This window comes from Hydra viridissima, unplaced genomic scaffold (assembly GCF_058129835.1).
Source record: "Hydra viridissima isolate aposymbiotic clone 2 unplaced genomic scaffold, HvirCarnegie_v1 scaffold_10, whole genome shotgun sequence".
Classification (NCBI taxonomy): domain Eukaryota; kingdom Metazoa; phylum Cnidaria; class Hydrozoa; order Anthoathecata; family Hydridae; genus Hydra; species Hydra viridissima.
In genome coordinates this window covers 2,098,442-2,116,389 of record NW_028324309.1, presented here as the reverse complement: position 1 = coordinate 2,116,389, position 17,948 = coordinate 2,098,442, and the positions used below count along the sequence as shown (strand labels likewise).

Sequence of the window (17,948 nt, the reverse complement as noted above, 5' to 3'; positions counted from 1 at the left end):
AAACAACTTACCGAGCCAATTCATCATTAATTCAGTATCTACTGACAGAGGTACAAGTGATAAGTGAATCATTCTGACTATGCTTATAAGCTTCTCGCATGCATTATTAACTGTAACAGTAAACACTTGTGAACAAAAGAAAATACAAAGAAGAAATAAAGAAAATAACACTTTTTTAACATAGTATTTAGTTTCATGTTCTATAGAGTCCTTTTACTAAAAGAAATATTTTTTAGTGCTGTGAAAATGCTTATTTTTGAAAAGCTTTCATTTCTTAATCATGTATAAAAGATAATAAAATTTAAAATGAACTTCTTTAGCTGAAAATATCACTGGATTTCAATTTTTTGCATAATTGAAATCTTGATGCATAGGACTTTCATCATATAAAAGCCATTTTCTCGGCACAGCTCAAAGTAGTATCTCAGATTTTGGGAGGCGGAATTTTGTCGATTTTTCGGAGATTGCCAAACTTAAAAATTGGCTTGACGTGAGCAGTCTTTAATTGGGTTGCATTCACTATTTTCTCTTGTGAATTCCTGAACTTTAGATTTGAAAGCATGGGCGCTTAGTTTTTTGGTTTTACAATAACGAACTTCTATATCATGGTTTTAAGGTAAATCGAATTTTCTGAAGTTTATTACAATATTACAAACTCTTTTTGCGTTTAGAAAAGCCAAGTTTTTGCATGAAAAATTTATATTCATAAACAAATTTGTAATTTAAAATTTGCTATTAAAAGAAAATTAACGGTTTTAATCAAACGGTTCATCTCAATGTCTTGAAAGGTTGAAGGAAAGTAGCGTAAAGGATGGGAGGTAACGAATTTTTTTCTTTTTGGAAACGTACAGCTTTGTATGTCTAAATATATAAACAACTTTAAATTCGATTTTTTTTTTAAATGAGCGATTTAAAAGTTTGTATTTTATTCGTTAAAAAGCGAAAAGCCGGCCACCGATTTATCTTTGAGATAAGTTTTGAGATTTAAAACGCGTAAACTTGAAAGAATTTTTTGTGGTAAAGTTTGAGCCAAAAAAGAAATCAAAAGAAACTATTTAAGTTTTTTAGGATATTTGTTTAATCATGAATTAGCATATCGTTGATTATTAATTTTTTTTTTCAAATGCTGTCAAATTAAAAAATCAAATGCTAAAAAAGTAGGGTATAAAAATATAAGCTTACCCTCAACGCAGAGCCTGCAATGCATGGGTTACAAATATATTTGAATAGCAAACTCGCAAGAGTATAGTAAATATTGGGCATTAGTATAAATCTTTTCTGGTTGATTTTTATTCTTATGTAGTGTCATAGTAGTTAAAAATAGAGCTATGTTTAGAACAAAATGAAAAAAGGGGAAGGGGGGGGGGTTAAATTTTGAACTATTATAAAAAAATTAAATAACTTTTTTTCTTTAATATTTTATTTAATATTACTTTCATTTGAAAATTATAAAATCTAATTTCTTGGTCTTTTTTATAATTTTTGTTGGGACTCACATTAACTTAATAATTATCTATAAAATGTTTATGCAGAAAATTAGAACTTTGAATAATTAGAACTGTTTCATAAAGACTAAAGACATTAAAATTTAATGTTTGAAATTTGGAGTTTTCCATATATACTCGTAATTAGTTCTAAATAATTCTTATTAATTTCAAACTATATTTAGAAATACTTTTGCGCAAATTTTGTAAATCATAAAATCTGCAGTTTAAAGAACGCCCGGAACATTTCATTTGACCCTCATTCTTATGTAGTATCGAATCGTTCTGACCGTTGAGCGAAAATTATGGAATGTAGTGATAGAGAAAACCGTATCGCTTTTATCTGTATCGCCATAAAGTTGAGAAGACTATGGAAAATACTTTTAGTATTTCAAAATATTTGGGCGTTATATAACTTGTTTATGGATCGCTTTATTACTTGCTTTAAGGGTTCTTAAGGTGTTGAGGATTGGCAAAGAAGTGGTCTCCCGAGAACTGTTCGAACTTCAGAAGTGTTAAAAGCCGCGAGAGGAAGAGTTTTGAAAAATCTTGTTCGTAATTAAAAAACTACGTTCAGTGAGAAAGGTATTTTAACACAGACATTTTCGCGAGAGCCGTAGCAATCATGAGGCGACTGCGGCATTAGCTTCAGGCGACATTGCCATGGGGACGCTAAACCTCAAACATTTTATTGAAATTAAAGTTTTAGTCAAAATATTCAGGCGGTACTTTAAAATGTTTTTCTTAAATTATATATTTTGGAAAGAACCACTAAACCTGACTTACCAGGCAATTAAAAATTATAAACATTAAGTATGGTACATTATAAAGATAACATATTATGGAACTATCAAACAATATAACTATTGAATCAACTACAAAATTGAACAATTTAAAAACATTAGAAAAATTTTCAATAAAATACCACCTTTGAAAATTACTGAAAGTGCCGAAAATTTAGAATCAAGAAATTTAAACATCATTTCTGCATTAGTAACATCACTGGGAATGGCAAACATGCAAAAAATCAAAAAAGAAGAAACTGAAATTGGAAGGAGAAAGAGAAAAAATATGAAGGAGAAAAAGAACCAAATATTTCAAAAATTCAAAAACTTCGCATTGATGCCAATAATGCTATTAATGTTTTTATAACTTAATTCAGTTGGAGTTATGAGAAATCGATAGAAATTGCAGAATATTTTGGATTTTTGTCAGGTAAATCCTTACATAACCTGAGTAGAATGAAAAAAAAAGACTTGGTAATAAAATATGAAAAAAAATTTTAATGGGGAGGAATTTCTTGAAAAGATTTCCGATTTTAAGCACGTTATTTTGTCACCGACCTTATTAAACCGACCTTTTGTACCGACCTTATTAAATCAGCAGCAGTTATTGAATTACTTTAACTGAGACAAGATTACAAATTTAACGAAATCGTATCCAAGGAGATATCGTATTTAGAACATTTTTGACAATAATGGGTGACCTGTAATGGGTGACCTGTAATGGGTGACCTGTAATGGGTGACCTGTAATTCACCTCAAAGAATTTTTGAGATCAACTATGGCCAGGAGAGGATTTTAAACCCGGATATTTTATCAATAGGAAATGATGTTGCTGGAGAAATAAGTTTTGAGGCTGTTATTGATGAGTTTGCAACAAACAAATCAAAATAAGTACTATTACAAAGTCTAAAAACTTTACATGTGGTTTGCACAATACTCTTTCATTTTTCTTTTTTTTTTTGTTTTTTTGTTTTGGTTTCTTTTGCAAGTCTATAAAGATTTTTAAAAAATACATGCTAATCTGAGTAACACTGAATAATAATTAAATATTTTAAAAACAATTTTTTTTTGATGGAGGGAGGGGGGGGGGAGGGTTGCAAAATTAAAGTTTGTCTCATGCGTCAGAAGAGCTCTGACAAGGCTAATAATATTAAATAATGTTAAAACATTTGTTAACTTTTTTTACATATTATCTATTCAATACATTTTTATAGCCGTTGCTAACCTTATCATGAAAAACAAGTTCTTTAACAATGGGATTCAAATGAGTCATTGTCGTTAGGAAGCTGATAAAAGCCATCGTCGTTAGGAAGCTGATAAAAGTCATCGTCGTTAGGAAGCTGATAAAAAAAAAATTGCGCTAAATTTGTTTAATCGTATTTTGTATAAGTTTAATTGAACTTATGATTAACTTTATGGTTAATTGAATTTATTAATTTTTGTATATAATTTACTTTTATGGAAAAAATCTAGCTCTTATCCGAAAAAGTCCGTCAACGGGATGATTTGGTTAGAGGGAAGATGTTGTTGTCCTGTAATCTATAATAGTGGTAAAATGAAAGTTGACGGTTAAATTTTCTTACAGAATTCTGCAACGAATAGAACTTAATTCTTGAGGTTTTCACCAATTATTTGTTATGCTATAGGTAAAAGATTAAACAACTTACCATAAGATGTTTGCGTCAACAGATTTGAAGTCAAAGTTCAAAAGTATATTGACGTAAAACTGTGTTAAAACTTTAGTCAATATTGCTACAAAAACTATATATAAAAAAAGATTCCTTATATAATTTTGTAATGCTTTTCGCATCAATTACTGCTAGACAACGAGCTGACATTGAATCAACAAGTTTAATTGTGACATCACGTTTGATATTTTCCCACCCATCCACGAGGCTTTTTTTTCTTTCCGTGTGGCAGCATTTCGTCTTTAAAATGTTTTTGTATGTATTTACATCCATTACACTTTCAATTCGATGAATTGGGCAATTAATTTAAGAAAAAATACATCCTCAAGTCATTTTATTTATATCAACGTGTTTAACACGAAAAAAAATGAAAGGGACATCTTTTTGGACTTTGAGCTTTCTGTTATGAAAGCAAAAAAATTTTGTAATTTAACATCTCATGTTAATTATAGTGGTTTAATCTGTTACTCATAGCATAACAAATAACTGGTAAAATTTTAGGAGTTTAGTTTGATTTGTTGCAGAGTTATGCAACGAAAGAAAAAAAAAAAGTGTGTTCTCGTCAACATGCTTTTAAGCTCTACAGTATCAAAGAAAAACCTTACATTTTTTACCATGTTTAAGAAAGGAACTATTTTTTATATATGGTTATAATATTTAAGGTATTTCTTACCTGTGAGTGGCAGCACTTTTTTTTCCCTCTTTTGAATAACATCGTCTAAAGTCTTATGGGGAAAGCGTAATAGTATCAAAAATTAACTGATCGAAAAAATGATTAATATCGAAAAATAACTGATCGAAACCCATTTTAATGATCAAGATCGAAAATCTGATTTTCAGATTAATATCGAAAAGTTTTTATATCGAAATTCACAAATGTGGAACAATGTCGAAAACAATAAAAACGGAATAAGATCGAAAACTCATTTTAATGACTAACATCGAAAATATGATTTGCTGATCACACTTTTTTTTTATAAAAAACTAGTACGAGGAGAAAATCTTAAGTAATTTTTAATACTAAATTACTTTTCAGTAAGAAACTTATTTAAGAGTTCAATGAATATTTCCTAACTTTTCACCTAAATATCGCATCAACTTTACACAGAGTCAGCATATCTACAATGGAGTCCCTTTTCGATATTGTTCCTTTTTTCACAAATTCGATGTAGTTCCGTTTTTTAAATTTTCGATACTATTCCTTTTTTCGCAATTTCAATATTATTACGGTAAGTCACTTTTCGATATGATTCTCTTTTGAGCTATTTCGAGATTATTTTGCTGTTCGGATTTTTGATACGATTCCATTTTTAACAACTTCGATGTATTCTCTTTTTCAATATTATTCCGAAAAGTCCCTTTTCGATATTAATCAATTTGACTGTTTTCAATACTGTTACTGCTAGCTGTCTTATGCATAGTATTTCCGAATGTTTAAGTTGTGGTTTTAAAGATTTCGATGTTCTAATATACGAAATATAGAGAATTATGAAAAATCATATTTTTCAATAACTTTTAAATTAATTTCCAAATCGCTAAAACTTATTTTAACTTTAACAACAGGTATGAATATATGATGTAGAATTATTTGACCTATTTTTATTTGTATCAATGAAATTAATTTTTCTAAATTATTTCCCAATTTCGAGTAATATGTTAAGAACTAATTTTCTTTTTTTTTTTTAACTTTTAAATAAATTTTCACTACACAATATGTCTTTTACTTTTTATTTTAGATTTTGTTTAATTTTACCATGACGTGAATAAAAGAGCTTAATATAAAAATATTCAGTAAAGAATTTTTATTTTAGTGAAGCAGTCGTGTAAATAACTGTTATAATTTAAAATAACCTTTTAGTTTCGCTTAACTTTGTTAGTTTAGCATATTTTATGTCAAAATCTGCAAGTCTTAAGAAACCAGCTTGCGATAGCTCTTATTTTAAGTTTTTCTGAAATTGCAAACCTGTAACTTTTAACCTGTAATAACTGCAAAATGAAACTAAAAACATTTACTAACTAAATATATGTGAGATCATAGGTGTTAGAATAGTTTCCGCCAATGAAAAATAAAATGAAAATCTCCATTAGCAGATATCTCCATAATCTCCATAATCTTTTTGTGATGTGAGATCACAATAATAAGTGAACAGTCGCCCTAAAGTAGCAAGTTTTGACATTTTCAAACACACATGTTATAACTTTTAAGCATTTTTTTTTTTTTTTTTATAAAAAGATACTTTAAAGAGATAGTTTCAGATAAAAGGCATCCCTATATTGAAATTCTTTATAATAAAAGAGAGACTTTATTGTCTTAATTATTCAATAATTGTGCTAAGTAATACAAACTTATAGTAGCTCATGGCTTTAACAACCAAACATTTTGAAAATGTCCTAGTAATTGGATATTCATCCAAAATGAGTCATCTTTACGGCGTCTACGTCTGATGAAATATTTAATCTATTATATGATGATGCAACTTATTGGATTTGCTATTCTCAAAGCCAAGCTTTATTTCTTACATTAAGAAGAACTATTTCCAAAATAAACTCATAAACATTTCTCGTTCCTAAGTTGTAAACATGCAATTTTTGTTTCAATGAGCTAAATTTTGCAGTTCCACGTGCTGCATTTCATTTACATCAGAATAATGTCATTAGAGCATCTATTTAAGGCCTCGACCAAAAAAAGACGTCCAAAAAAAAACAGACGTAAGTGGGATACTCAATCACAATTTAATTTCTTCCTTATTAAATAAATTTGTAGACAAAAACAACATTCTCTCTAGTAAACTTTATTATCAATGACAATCTCAATAACAATTTTATATTTATGTTATTAGTGGCCTATATTTATGAAAAAGATTTATATTAACAAAGTTATCATATGTCTAGTGGAAATCAAGTTTTATCAAAATTCAAAAACTGCTATTCAATACACCATCAGTTTCCTATCTGGCTCTAATTGCTATCAAAGGATGTTTTCAAAAACTGTTGTTTTCTATGATTTTCAATGACAATTTCACTTTTAATTCATTTATTTAGATATACAATCAAATTATTTTAACGTCTTTTTCAGCATGAATCCCAAAAATATTAATTCAAAGATAAAATTTATCGTATATTTCAGATCCAAAGATATTTTGTCTGCTTTGTGTGATCTCTCGGACAATCTTCAACATGAAAAAAGTTTTCTATGCAATAAATTTCAACAGATTATAAAATTTATTAAAGAAGAGTGTAATTTAAAAGTAAAAACTACTCAACTACTCGTTGGTAGTTTAAAGCAGGTATTTATTTCTAGGTCCTGAGTAAACTAAATAGAGATCTGCTTTTCTTTCTAAAAAGAAAAGTATATTTTTCCGTTGTCTCTATCTCGCACAACTTATTGAACCTTTTCTGTCATCAAAGAATATATCTAGAATGATATTTTTTAGTAGCGCATTTTTTCTCTCATTTTTCAGTCATTCTTAATTTTGTCTCGTTTTATTATATTGTAATCAACTACAACGTCAAAAATTTAAAAAGTGATCATCATCTCTTGCTGGAGCTAAAGTTGAAGTAGTAATGACTGGTAATGATTTTGGCGCAGGGGCATAGCTCCACCTGAGAAGTTGTAAAATGTTTACTAATTAAATTCAGCCCCACCTAACTGCTTGTTAAATGAATAAAATAAAGAATAGTTAAAATGACTAAACAGTTTAACTATTTCTCCTGGTGTATGTTTGTTATGGGAATGTCAGTACATAGAAAAGTTAAAAAAGCTCCAGAAGCGATTAATTCTCACTAACTTCACCCAGCTCCCTTAAGTATAATTGCTTCGGCTATACTAAGGTCAACATGTAGCAAATAAATTGTTGGCTACATGTTGATCTCAGTATAGCCAAATCGCACGGCCATACCCAAAACATATTCTTTGCTCGTATAATTGGTTAAATAATATTAACTATTTACCCTACAACGAGTTACATGTGTGTGTGATTTTTTTTTAATCTCAACAAAATATCCATGAGTACACAAGGCAACACTTGAAAGAGAAGAAAAAACTTTCAAGTTTCGTATGCTTACATGCCTGTAAAGATTTTCACGAACTGAAAATACGACTGAGTTTCCCTGAAAAGGCTTTATATGTCAAACGAGAATTTTTAAAGTTTTGCTTATGCAATATTTTGTATTCGAATTTCGAAACAGCACTTTCTGAAAGAAGAATCTGCCTATTATTCCTCAACTTTTCCCTATCGGTTTACTGCTTTGCATCCCTTCTAGTAAAATTAAAACTACACGCCTATGAATAAATATTTAAAATAGAAATGCGGAAAAAAATCATTACTTTTATAGATGTATGGGTTCATAATATCTCGAGGCTTTTTACAACTTCTTTATCTAAACATTACCTTTCAATAAAATTGATAAATCTTGCGGTTATCAATATAAATGTTTATGTTATTGTTGTAGACGTTATGATGCATAAACATTTAGCAATTACTTCGATAAATGTTTCAAAAAGTTAAGTTATGACGTACCTTGCTAGAATGAAGTTTGATAATGGTTGTTATTTTGTAATCGAAGTTGTTTTTAAAACAAACAAAAAAAAAAAACGGTGATCATTTTTTTCTCTTAAGTCAGTTCCATCTAAGTTTTGTCTTCAAGTAAAAGCCTTTCAGAATAGAGTAGAACAGTTTTCCGTATACCGATGGCAATTAACCAATGGTGCCACACGATTCCAGCAGTCAAAATTTACTATTCATTATTCACTATGAACAACTGATTGTGCAGTTTTTATAGGGATCTTTCAGCAAAAACAGAGGTTGGTTCATGAATCAAAGTTGTGAGGCTGGTATTGATTTCATCAATTATATTGAATCAAGTGATATCAAGAAGTTAGAAAATTTTTGGTGAGAATTTCTCACGGCACAATTTAACAGTAAGTGATAAACGTAGATCTCTCAACTTGACATAAATCCAAACTTCAACTGACAAATTATTAGAAGTGATAACTAAAGTCAAAGACTTTTATGAAGACGACAAAATAATTTAAATGATCCATGATACACTAACTTGCATTTGATTTAAAAAAGACGAGAACAACCAACAAATTCAAAAACGTCTTGGCTATCATTACTTGTAAAGGTTTGTTTGAATTGTTAAAAAAGAAATCTATTGTTAAAAGGTTGATTTAAAAAAATGTTCAAGCTTACTTCCAGAAAATTTTATTCTCCTGAGAGCTTAGGATCATGTTTGTGTTCGCAGATTGCAAAAAAGTATGAAATTGTTCGAACAGAGCCTGCTAAAAGGTGTAATCAAAAAACTAAAAACATTTACAAGGATTCAAAATAACATTTGTAATGAACATAATTGCTATACTCCATTGTTTAAAACATGTTCACAAAGTCAAACATACTTTAAGACAGCATATAAGGACGATTATTTAAAGAGATGTCCTAAAAATGTTCTAAACAGGTTTTTCACTATTTTCACAATTCTTAGAACTCTTTATCCAAAATTGACAAAATCTACATATTGAGCATTTAATTACTATTTTCTGCAAATGTCTTTCAAATGTAAAACTTTTAAATATTGTCTATCCAAAGTTTGTTATTTTTTGATTAAACGGTTATCGTGTAATAATGCTGGATTAGCTCGAAATTGACGTCGATTGCGTCAGATAATAATCTGCGTAGGGACAGACACTTGGTCATAAATTTTTTCATGTTGGTTCGAAACTAAGTACGATAGGTTTTTTTAAAATAGTTTATTTCTTTAAAACTATTTTACTTATATGCCTTGACCAAACTCGAATTTCAAACTTTTTAACTTTCGAGTTAAAAATGTCAGTATTTAGTTATATATTAAAAGTTTATTTAAAGTTTTGAATTGTTTACTTTTCGAATTTAAAATTAGAAGTTTTCGTCTCCAAAATTCTCCGTTTGGTTTGATCACATTTTTCTATCAGATGCAAACAGTACATTTTCATGCAAGATATTCCCAAACATATTAGCAAAATTTGCAAATACTTTTTCGAAGAGTTGCAGCAAAAAAAAAATATAGAAATTTATGAAGTTGTAGTCTCCGAATTTGAATCCAATAGAGCTACTGTGGGAGGATTAAAATTTCATATCTTTGAATCTGACGTTGATTATTCTCAGTCATTTCTGTTCGACTTATTGGTAAAGTATTGGTAAAAGACTTAACGATGGGTGATTGACTGATTGAAAATGAAATAGGAATTCCTCTGCAGTCATTGTAATGTTAATAATTTTGTTCACGTAAATAACTTTTGATAGTGTCAATTCAAAACTAGAGTATGGGTAATGATGCAGATTTTTCACCAAAAGTTTTCAAAATTCACATGGAACTTTCCTACTTAACTAATTCATCTTTCAGTGTAGTATCAGAACTACAAGTGCATGCGCATAGAAGTTATAGCGACTTTTGTGTTTTTTTACTAATTTTTTTATTTTTTTTTAACAATTTTACTTTTTCAATTTTAAAAAGCAACAGTATTAGCTACAATTAAACTTGAATAGATGTAGGTGTTGTATGGTTCACTCTAACCAGTCACATTTTGTGTTTCTCAATATTTTGCTTTTTTGGGGATTTATAAGCCAATTTTGTGAGCAAAAAGCATTTAGGGTTAGTAGGCACAATTATTGCAGGGCTAGTTGGCAACATGTGCCAGTTTACAACTTTTCGAATTGGTCTTAAATTCACTAAAGTTATATAACACTGCAGATGCGAAATTGTAAAAGAAACTACTGACATGCGAAATTGTAAAAGAAAGGTAGAGAAGCCTGTAAATTCTAAAAAGGTTGCAAAAAAACGCTTTTGATGCTTTTTTTATAGAAGGAAAGCGTATTCGATCGACTTAAAGACAATAAAAGTCAAATTTGTTGTTGGAAAAAATTTATCAAGAGTTTTCATAAAAAAGAAGCACTTGAAATAGATGCTTAAAATTGCTAAACTTTTCTCTTTTTATATGGTGTGCTAACTTACCCAGAGAGTACAGGCAATATTGCTCGAGCCCGAATAAGTTGGCACATACTTTTTTCTTTTTTGGAGGCCCTTTTTGGGCCACCAATTATTTTTTTTTACAATGTTTGACACTTGAACGTGCTTGCGAAATTCATATTCTTTTGAACTGCAGTTAGAAATCTTCAAAAAAGTTCACTATGAAATGCATAGAGCTCAAAAGTTAAAACTGCAGCCAACTAGCCCCGGCTCCCCTACATATACAATATTGACAAAAGGTTTAAGGCAGGTGGCAAATTTGGTTGACAATAGTTCACAATAGCAAATTTGATTGGGAAAAGGTGAGAATAGTTCTTTTAACAAAGCATAGGTTTGAATATTATAATAAACTAACGGTCATACAATATTTTTTGTTAATATAAGGTAAAAAGTAGTCATTAAAATAATTAAACTTAACAGAATTAGAAACTAGATATTATATCCTTTTTATCTTTAAATAATATTTTTGATTCTTCGAAATATCCACCTTGATTTTTAATAACTGCTCTGCAGATCTGGGCATCCTCTCTACTAAATTTCGTAAAGTCACAGTTTGTATTTCACTCCAGGATGCTTGCAAGATACTCTAGAGATCGTTCGATGACGAAAGTTGCCTCTGTCTTATTTTTCTATCCAATACCTCTCACAGCAGCTCTATTTGATTCAAATTCGGAGACTACAACTTCATAATTTTCTAAATTTTTTGTCGCTGCAATTCTTCTAAAACGTTTTTACAAACTTTGCGAGTTCTTTAGCAAATAACTGCTCTCCATAAGAAACTAATATAGTTTCCTATATGTCGTTGTAAGTTTCTTTTGTCATGGTTCCTTCTATTTTGAGTAAGATTCCAACATTTTCACCTCTGAAACATCCTCTAACGTTCACCGAACCCCATTATGTTTAGCTGCAGGTACCAGCGACTTCTTAGAGTACCTTTCTTCGAGAAATTATCATACGATCATACGAATACTCTGCGTTTCGGAGTCTAGTATTTTGAATTTTGACTCACTAGTCCAAAAAACGTAATTCCACTCTTCAGTCTTCCAATTTTGATGCAGTTTTGCCCAATTTAATCGCTTAATTTCTTTAAACGAATTTTTACCGTGGACGTGTTAACCAGTAGTTCCTTAATATTATCTGTCAATAATATATTTTTAATTTGTCGGTCTTGAACTCTTGTTGCCTTCCTAGGTCTTCCTGATCGTTTTTTACTTTTATGTGATTCACTTTGCTGGAACCGTTGTAATGTTCTCTGTACACAGCATCGAGTAATTTTTAACTTTTTTGCAATTTGGACTTGAGAATAGCATTTATCCCCATAAACAAGTTTTCTTCCTCTCTCTGTCACAGTTAATTCCTTTCTTTTACCCACTTCCTTTGGGTTGAAAACTTTGTATGAAAACAAATTTTAAAAATTTCTAACATTCGAATTTAAGAAACTGCTTGAAGAGCAATCGTCTTTATATTAATACCATTAAAAAGAAAAAAAAGTACCATTGATATTATTGAACATTAACAATACTTCTAAAATATCGTAAAATACAATAAACCGTGTATTTCAACGAAAAGATGCACCAAAGTTGTTTGTATTATTTTCTTACTGTGTCAGCATGTGTTTTTCGTGCGCTAGCACAGTAAGTGGTCATCTATCGAAGTCGTTATTGATAGAAGCTGTGGCAAGAAAAATCCAATTTTGTCTAAAACACTCCATGAAATGTATTAATTACTTAATTACTATAGAACCAAATAAAAATCTTCTGTAAGAATTCATTTTACAAAGTTTAGAATTTTTAAGATATTTGTACGGTGTTTTTTTATCTAATGACTCGTAACACATATTTGAAAAATTTTCTTGGCACTCTTTTTATTACTTATAATTCAGTAATACAATCTAAATTCGACTAAACTTTGTGTCTTAGTTGAAATGCGACAGTAAAAAAGCGAGACACAAATCTCATTTAAATTTATATTGTATTTTATTGTGCTGTTAATTGCAAACAATCAGCGATTGAATAATTTCTATAATAGTATTTGGATATTAGATGTCTAATGATATGCCATTCTTTAGAATTGGGTATAAATAATAAGAGTAACAATTTTATTATGATGAATAATTGTTCACATTTTCTGTAATGTGCATGCAGTTTCGTTGAAACTGGTATTAACAAATTATTTATTCTGTTTATTTTATCGAAACCTCTTAAGACTCAAAAAATCCACAAAAGTTTGTAAATCCACAAAAATGGGTTTTACCTATTTTTGTGGATTTACTAACTTTTTTGTGTGTATTAACTAAATTAAAAGACAGTAAGTGAAATTTCGTTCTTTCCATAATGTTTTTAAAAAACTTTTGATTCAACTCTTAGAATTATATTGAACTTCAATATATTGAACTTCATCTTCGAACGTCTCAAAAAAGAGGGAAAACCCTAAGCCTAACTTCTTCTTTCAAAGCTAGACGACAAAACATAATTAGTTTTTAAATTTCACTTCTGAAAGTGTGATTAAATTAACGACTGAAGTAAAAATTTGATAAAAAATTGGGAAATTAATTTTCCTAAATTGTTTGATAAGATTATTATTTTCTCAAATTTTTTACCTATCTATATTTTTTTATGCAAATTCGGTGGGCGAAACAATTTATGGGAGAGTATATATATTTAATTCCCTTCGAGCGATAATCCTTGAATAATGTTCTTAATCGAGGCATTCAAGATGTTTATGGAAAAAGATTTACAATTAATTTTTTTACTACATAACAAGTGTTTCACATAAGAACTCGGCCAGTATTCAAAACCTGACATTAAAGCTTAGATTTTTCCCTTAATTATTTTTGCAACCACATTTTAAGTGACCCTTCAGTTCAATTCAGGTAGGAACAAACTTGTGTATCATCTTGAGTAATTTAACATAAAAATTAACAAAGTAACAATGTCTTTGAGGGAAGCACAGTAATTTGTAAGAACATTATGGTAAATAAGTCTATTATTAAAAAGAAAAGAGTGCTTGGGTAACTCTTTATTTCTGATGATTAATGATTGTTCAAGAGATTAAGAGATTAAAAAAAGAATTTTTCATGAGATTATTTAAGAGATTGTCAAAGAAATTGTTCAAGAGATCATACAAGATATTGTCAAAAGGGTTGTTCGAGAGATTAATCGAAGATCCAAACAACCAAATAATTTCAAGACGATTCCCATCTAAAAATTATGTTTATATATTTTCCAAAACGTTATTGTAGAAAAATTATGTTAGACAAGCGTTTTTCTTACCCCTACCCTTACCGAGTTTTTTCAATTAAAAAACAATCCAGAAAACTCTTTCTTAAATTCATAGAAAATAATATTATCTTTAGAGCTTTTTACATATGTAAAATATGTTATATAAGAAAGCAAAGAAGACGACTCTAAAATGCATCCTAAGCAAAAATATACTACTGATGATTTATTTCAAAAGATATATTAAATCGTTGTTGGATTGAAGGAGGATTATCCAGGCCTAAGTGTCTTAAAACATAATAAGTGGCGTCCAATCTATAAACAGGAGGAGTTTGACCACGATGCTTTGAAACAATTTGGATAAAAATGTTGTTGTAAACCTTAATCCCTTTTTTGATCAGTAATCAACCTCTGAGATTATCTAAATATCCAACAACAATCATTATAGGATATTTAGTGACTCACTCTAGATAGATTTTTAAATGCAGTAACGTCACGCAGCATAGTAAGCAACTTTTGTTGTAAAGTTAGCAAAGTTATTCACAAAAGATAACGCATAATTTTGACAATTTAATCCTGATTAGTTGCAGTTTTACGTTGGTTACCCAGGCGCAATTAAGGTGTTGTCAAGTCAAAGTGTAAAATCTTACTAACGACCTATTTGCATCTCAATCCCGGAGTCAAATTTTTCTTTTTCGCAGACAATAAACTTGAAAACTTCATTACTTGATTGTCAAACTGTTCGTGTTTATAGACTCGACGCGACGCATTAACTTTTCAGACACTTATATGGGGTTTTTGCAAGAAGTAGGACTTTTATCTTTCAGTAGAAATCAATAGCTATTCAACACTATTCATAAAACATTATTCTTCCTTCACTGGATAAATATTTATATTACATGTCATGCTTGATTATTCAAGTTCTTTTAAACTTGTAAATACTAAGATTCAGTGTAGTTTGATCAAGTTCGATCTTGATTTTTAAATTTTGTTTAGCTTCAATAATATGCACAAATTTTTATTAAACATTTAAAGCGTCCAATGCACTGTTTTAAAAGTGTTTTAAAATAATTCAATATTGATAAATTAGGCTCTTAAAACTAATTGCAACTAGGGAAGATGCAAATGCTAATAAAACTAATAAGCGAAGAAGTATGCATGAAACAATCAGCTGTATTTTTTTGTGTGGAGAAAGGTCTTAAGTTTCAACTTTGTTTCAAATTGTAACAGTATAAAAGTATGATTTTCAAACAAGAAGGAAATAAGATTGTTCTTTAATACAACGACAAGATTTTGAAAAAGAAGTTACCATAATCAAGACAATTTCTGAAACTTCTAAATGTCATAAAGCTTCACATAAAGCTTCAATTCAATTAAAATAAATTGACACTGATTAATCTTTTACAGTGATTTCGGAAGACAAATCTCAACTTCTTTCATTAAAATACTAAAATGCAAACGATCGATTTTGCAAGTCAATTGAAGCATTAACACAAAACAACTCTACAAGCAGTTACAGTATGGAAAAAAAATAATCGTACACTTCAAAAAAAATCATAATTTTAAAGATTGCATCAAAAAAATGAGTTTTCCGTTAAAATAATTGAAATTTTTTTTTTTAGATATCTTATCAAGTATTGTTTAAAGAATTTATTTGTGTATTGGTGAATTAATTGCTTTTCATACCTGTTGAATTTTACACAAATGACCTAATGATGCATAAAATTGACTGCAAAAAAAAATAATCGTACAGTTAAAAAATAATGTCATACTAATCAAATTTCATGAAAATTAGTATCGAGTGGGGCCTCCTTTGGCCTTGACGGTCTCAGCTAGACGATTTGGCATTGAGTTGACCAAACTTTGAGTCTCTTTTGTTGTTATATTATCCCATGCGCTCATTATAGCTTCTTTCAAGTCGTCTTTGCGTTTAAATGCTCGGTCACCAATTTTTCTGTCCAAAATATACCACAAAATTTTTATAGGATTCAAGTCCGGACTTTGAGATGGCCGTTCCAAAACATTAATGTTGTTTGTTCAAAGCATACCTTCGTTTTCTTAGCGGTATGTTTTGGATCATTATCCTGCTGTAGTATAAAATCGTTTCCTAATCTCAATTTTTTAGTAGATGGTCGCAAGTTGGCTTTGAGAATTTCACAATTGAAGCATCCATTTTTTCATCAAAAAATGTCGATTTCCCCACTCCTTTCCAACTCATACTACCCCAAACCATCACATTTCCTCCTCCATGCTTTACACTACCTCGCAAACAACTTAGTTTATAAGCTTCTTCTTTTTTTCGCCACACTTTCTGAACTCCATCCGATGAGACGAGGTTGTATTTTGACTCATCTGACTACAAAACTTTTTTCCAATATGATATCGGCATTTTTTCGTACTTCTTTGCAAATTCTAATCGACGTTTTATTTGTTTTGCAGTTAAAAAAAGGTTTTTTTCGAACAACTCTACCTTTGTATCCTTGTTCTCTAATACGATTTCTAATTGTTTGAGGGGTTACTGTGATATTGTGATCTTCTTGAACTTTTAAAGTTAATTTAGCTGCCGAAACAAATCTACTTTTCTTTACATTAATGATGATATTGCGATCAATTGCACTGGTAGTCTTGCGTTTTTGTCCTCTGCCAGCCACACTAGCAACGGTTCCGATCAGATTATGCTTCTTAACAATTGAGGACACTGTCGTAAAAGGAATTCCTGTTTCTTTTTGGATCTGACAGTAGGATTTTCCTTGATTTTTCAAACTAACTACGAGGCTTCGTTGATGGAAAGACAAATGTTGTTTTCTTGACGCCATTTTGCTAAAACACTATATTTTATTTCTAGAACGAAAGTGTATTTAAAAAATTACTATTTTCAATTTTACAAACTTCAGTTTGATCGTTCAATTTGCTCGATTTATGCTAAAATGACGACCTATTTTGTCAGCGTACGATTATTTTTTTTTGCAGTCAATTTTATGCATCATTAGGTCATTTGTGTAAAATTCAACAGGTATGAAAAGCAATTAATTCACCAATACACAAATAAATTCTTTAAACAATACTTGATAAGATATCTAAAAAAAAAAATTTCAAATATTTTAACGGAAAACTCATTTTTTTGATGCGATCTTTAAAATTATGATTTTTTTTGAAGTGTACGATTATTTTTTTTCCATACTGTATACTATGCAATAAAACTTTTTCCTAGGATTCAAAGTCTTATATTTCAATTGCTTACGTCTAAAAACTGTGTAAAAACGACTACATTCAGCAAAAACTTTGATTTTATGACCACAACATATAGAAAACCCATTTTTATTGAGACCAAATAAGAAATAATTTACATATTCTTTTATTCGGTCTGAAAGGAAATAACAATTGCATATTGAATAGACAATGACAGTAAAAAATAACTCAAATAGTTTCAGAAATTAGAAGATTTTTTGGATTTGCAAGTGTACTGTAAATCGCTTTAATAAAGTAGTCCTCAAATGTAGTCTCCCATCATGATTTCGTTGTACTTTCCATGATAACGATGTTCAAAGTTGGATATATATTGATAAACGCGCTGGTTTAGCTCCACTGAGTAAGCTTCCATGTTTTCCTTGAATTTATCGAGATGAGTGTCGAGGATATGGACTTCCAGTGAAATAATACCATTTTAGCATAACTCTTTATGAGAATCTGATTCCACTTTACACAGTTTTCAGACCTTGTAATTACCCAGGAAGCCATGAACAACTCCGACAAAGCTGTTCTTAGCTG

At 29.6% G+C, this 17,948-nt stretch overlaps 1 long non-coding RNA gene across 4 annotated transcripts; it reads right to left on the bottom strand.

Annotated features, from left to right (window-relative positions):
- Positions 1 to 716: 716 nt before the first annotated feature.
- LOC149882580 (uncharacterized) lies at positions 717 to 4,840 on the bottom strand. Of its 4 annotated transcripts, none has more exons than XR_016456550.1 (3): positions 3,937 to 4,356; positions 3,495 to 3,609; positions 717 to 861 (listed from the first exon to the last, which is right to left on the bottom strand). It is a non-coding gene; the product is annotated as an uncharacterized LOC149882580 (long non-coding RNA). The 4 variants fall into 4 exon arrangements; XR_016456551.1 differs by lacking the exons at positions 717 to 861; positions 3,937 to 4,356 and adding exons at positions 2,778 to 2,970; positions 4,631 to 4,840 and having other exon boundaries at positions 3,013 to 3,609; XR_016456548.1 differs by lacking the exon at positions 717 to 861 and adding an exon at positions 2,778 to 2,970 and having other exon boundaries at positions 3,013 to 3,609; positions 3,937 to 4,369.
- Positions 4,841 to 17,948: the final 13,108 nt, after the last annotated feature.